This window comes from Mya arenaria, chromosome 4, assembly GCF_026914265.1.
Source record: "Mya arenaria isolate MELC-2E11 chromosome 4, ASM2691426v1".
NCBI classification, from domain to species: domain Eukaryota; kingdom Metazoa; phylum Mollusca; class Bivalvia; order Myida; family Myidae; genus Mya; species Mya arenaria.
The window spans coordinates 31998579-32003697 of record NC_069125.1 but is presented as its reverse complement, the minus strand read 5'-3'; the positions used below and the strand labels follow the sequence as shown (position 1 = coordinate 32003697).

At 29.8% G+C, this 5119-nt stretch overlaps 1 long non-coding RNA gene across 1 annotated transcript; it reads left to right on the top strand.

The window, feature by feature from the left end:
* The first annotated feature begins 268 nt into the window (after positions 1-268).
* Positions 269-1179, top strand: LOC128230567 (uncharacterized). Its single transcript, XR_008260262.1, has 3 exons — positions 269-398; positions 756-895; positions 996-1179. It is a non-coding gene; the product is annotated as an uncharacterized LOC128230567 (long non-coding RNA).
* Positions 1180-5119: the final 3940 nt, after the last annotated feature.

The window sequence follows — 5119 nt, the reverse complement described above, 5'->3', positions numbered from 1 at the left end:
TGTGACCAGTGAACACGATTTTAGGCACGATTTCTCTTTCCACTACTTTGTTTTATTACAAGAAGTATTTCAAGATCACGCCTAAAATCAGAACCATCTTTTCAACCATAAACGAGAGCGCCAACGGTAGCGTAAAGCATACGCCCAGAGGAGGAGCTAGCTGAACCAGTAGCCAATACGGTAGCGCTTGATGTGTAATCCAATACTACACACTAGCGCTTCGGTAGCTGACTTTGTAAAAAGACGTGTTCAAAAGCAATGGACATTTATCATACACTGGATATTTGCGATTTAGAATAATATTTGTTTAAAGTTTATTATGTACATTTCAGGAACATGATATTTTTGAAGGCTTACACTGCATAAGCACTGAAAATACTCATTGATCGTACTAAACGGTTTGTACCTGCCATCGTTTATTGAAATTTGTAAACAACTGCCATATTGTTTTTGTAAAAAACATACCATCTGCCTACGTGAAGATATTATTTTTTTTAATGTGTACACTTTTGCGCTTTGTCATTTTCACAATTAAGTAAAAATATCCTGACAATAGTGAGAACCACTCCTTTATGATGAAGACACAATATTAAAACCATGATTGACATTTCAATGATTTACATTTACAAGTGTTTTGTCGTTGCAATTAACTGACTTTTTTCCATTCTTGATGATTTCAAGGCTGCTTCTTAATGAGTGAACATGTTGAAGGTCATTTTCTTTTTAATGCTAATGAAATATTTAATATTTTACAGGAGGTTCATAATAATTTCCGGAAATGCACATATCAGCCATTACAGTTGAATAACACAACAAATGGTGTTTTCTTCCGATATATGGCAGAAACCGGGGTGTCATCTTTGTTTTACAGCGGGTTCTTCAAGAGTCACGATCGGTATTTATTCAAATGATAATTTAAAGTGGCATTTTCTCGAAAAAGATCATTGTGCATGGCGGTAAAAATGTCTAGTAATTTATTTCTCTTGTATTTTCAGGGTTATCATTGATATACTGGAGGAAAATTCTAAACAAGTGCTCCGAGTTTTTCATATTGTTTTATTTGTTGACATCCGTAGTGCAGATAATATTGACAACTGTAGAAAAAGTGCATCTATAAATTAAATGATACTTAATGGTCATTAACTTTGTGTTTAACCCATTATACAGGAAATACATATACATAAACAACTGTTTTTGGTTTAAATATTAATAAATATTCTCCGTGGTTGATTCAGTAATTTGAATTGTGAAATCAAATGACATTATATCATCATGTTCGGATATGAAATCATTCTGTGTTGACAATATATATTTTTGAATTCGATCAAACTGTGTTTGTTTTCATTTCATTCCCTTTATGAATTAAGAATTATTAACCTTTATGGATTAAAATGCATGTTCTTGCATATTTTCTCTTGTTTTGCGTATGGTGAAATATGTTTGCATTTATTTTAGTTTTAATAAATTTGCATGTTAAAGAACTTACGATTCTTAACGTTTTGTCTGTTTAGAAAGACAGTGTTTATACATTTGTATAAGACATCTCACGTTTAATATTATCCTCGTTATTTCAGGTTTTACGGGACAAAATTCAAGTATAATGTAATATTATTTTTATACCAAATTGGACAGGGGCCCATTGTAACTAATGAGCGTGTTTTATGACCCCATCATCATTTATTTATTTCTTTTTAAAATGACTATGAAGTCAAAGACAATTTTGGACTTCACGTTTGCTAAAGGAAATGAGTACTAATTCATACATCCAGAGGGAAACAGATCAAAGAATACTTTTTTTCTTTTGAAACAAAATAAAAAAATTCAAACTTCTAATCCATAACGCAACAGTTAGTTCGGATACCATTATATAAAGGCAGGCATCCTTACGGAATACCAACACGAATATCTGAAGAAAATCGTACCTCGATAATTTCAGCTTCGAACTTTGTAATTATAAGGGAAACAAGTACAAATAAATTACATTAAATATAAAGCTGGGTAAGAACATGTTATAAAAACAATATTGATAAAATCAATCCCTACTGTAAAATGTACATTCAAATAGAAAACTTGTTTCGATTTTTAGAAGATCATGCTAAGACGGAATAACGAGGAGACACAGGAATTTGTCATGCTATTAACTGAAGGAAATGAAAACTTGTTTGTTTCTTCTTTGAAGCATTGCTCTTTGTTTCTTTTAGCTTGTATAAAATCACAATACCGATGCCATATTAAACACCATTACTGCTTCTTCGGCACATTCTGCTTTCACCATCTGTACTTTTGTCACTATGCATCTAATGGCATTACTTTAATAATAATAATAATAATAATAATAATAATAATAATAATAATAATAATAATAATAAAATAATAATAATAATAATAATAATAATAATAATAATAATAATAATAATAATAATAATAAAAATAATAATGAAATAATAATAATAATAATAATAATAATAATAATAATAATATAAAATAATATGTAAAATAATAATAATGAAAACAATCATTAAGATAAACATCTCGAACGACCATGAGAAAATATAAAGGTTTAGAAGTTATAAAAAATACCCGCAACACATTTTAAAACATTAAAAAAACATTATAATTTATTCCAAATATGCACATGGTGACTACACAGGCGAAAATTCACCGTCATGCACATGTTTATGTGTCGTTTCTGATTGACTTGAAGTCATATCTAAATCTTTAGGTAAATGAAACTTCCTATCCGCACATTCAACTCTTTTTATCATTTTTTATTTCCGTTTGAAATGATTTGTTCAATCAAAAATATGAAATATTATGATAAAGATCCAAAACGATGGTCCGTCAATATATCAAAATAAATTAAAATGAATCAACTTCACAAATAATTTGGTGCAGTTAAAAATAGTGTGCAAAACCAAGTCACAGAAATAACAACCATTTTACGTGTACAAAGTATGTGTACATTAAGAAACATTTACAGAAATACATATTCTAGATTAAGCTACTTTTAAATGTGTTATCTCACCAAAATGACGCAACCAAATACAAACTACTGATTAACAATAACAACAAAACAGACAATTGAATAAATAACACGCGAATAAAAGTATATGCAGGTTTTTTAAAACAAAATACGGAACGAACTCAACGTAAATACACAAAAAAAAACCTGTAATGTACATAAGAAACAATTCCAGCGTTGTAAGACAATACTTTTTAGAAGCACCCGTCAATCGCAGCATCAAAAATAAACAAATATGCTGTAATAAAAATAATTACCTAATTATTTAATGATGATTGATATTACATGTCGACCATATCTTTACATGTATCAATATGTAAACATTTCGCTTGCCAGACTCGGACGGGCGAGAAATGCCAAGTTTTTTATCAAGATTAACCATTTACTATTATACCTACCGTGACAATGCTGTACCCTGGGGATATTTACTTTGACCATTTGTAATAATGTGAAGAATTTGTTCAACAGATTTTAGTAACAAAATTAAGAAAACATATCTTCATGTATCTTTGCATGTATGCAATGAATCATCTTTTGTAAAATAGTTTACATATTAATGATATTTCAGACATCCCAAAACAATGCAGTTTGGAATAACATTTATCGGAAGCAAATTAATAAATTAAAAACTCCATCTGTTTTGTTTGTTTTCAAGCATATTTGTATTCCCGTTATGTGTTGTCAATCTGTGATTTCACTATTGAATAATAAAACTTTAGACCGTGTAGATATATACATTGTTCCGTGAACTGATAGAAAACTCAAAACGAACAAATCATTAACAAAATATAAATGAATAAATTGTTAATAATTTGAATAAATGTGATTTATTTTATTATTAACTCATTTAAGTGACATATTATTTTCTAAAACTGACAAATAATTTATTCAGGATGCAATATCATAAAAAAAGTGTCCCTGCACTGCATGTCATGCATACACATCCGAAAAATAAACTAAAGTAAATGATAAACAAAGCAATTAAATAAGACAACACAGACTGCCGAAGGACTCCACCTTGGAACGAACCTTATCGCAAGGACATTTTCGTCTCAAAGCTTAGCCAACGGCATGTATAAATGACTGAATGAGTTCATGATCGAAGGCAACATTTCTGTATTTTTCTGATTGCTGTTTTCATTCAGCTACAAAACGCTTAATATATGAATTATTCATGAATTGAACAAAAATAAAATAAAAAATAATATCGAGATTGGCTTTTTTCGGTCAGACAATTCACAACAGATAACTTTCTCCCAAAGACATGTGTTTACCGTAACAGCTCCAAACAACACTATTCATGATCCTTGCACCATCAATGTTTTCTCTCTCTTACTTTCAAGACTTCTATGGAACAGGAATTGAACATTTAAGCAACGTGTTGCTAACATCCAAGTTTTTCACACTTCTGTATACATTATGTAATTAACCAAAAACAATTGATAAGCTAATAATTTTAGCCGAATTTCAGTAAAATTATTTCAGTATGTTAGTGCATATTTGACATCAACAAAAACTATTTTCAACCTTCATCACGTAAACAAAATTCACAAGATAAGAAGTAAAACAATATTTCTGGCGTCCATATTGCTGTTTTGAATTTGAGAATGAATACTTAAGACTACAGTGACAAGCCAAATGACTATCAGAAAGTCAATAGGAAAACCTACATGAAAACACGCACAATACACATGAATATCAAACACTCCATATGAAAACAGATATGAAAACACGTACAATATACTTGAATATCAAACAAACACATATGAAGATATACATGAAAACACGCTCAATACACATGAATATCAAACAGTCCATATGAACACACACACATGAAAACACGTACAAGACACATTAATAAAAAGATTCATATGCAAACACACATGAAAACACTTATTTTCCGCATAATATCAAACACACAGAACAAACTACACAATGCTAGCTATATTAAACTATGCTGGGGGAATGCATCGATAAAAGAGCAATTTACGCAAGGCAACATTATCAATGTATATAGAACAAATGCATCTTTAGGGGACATAAATGCATCTGCGTAAAGTCAACAAAATCAAAACAAATATGATCAAATGCATCTAC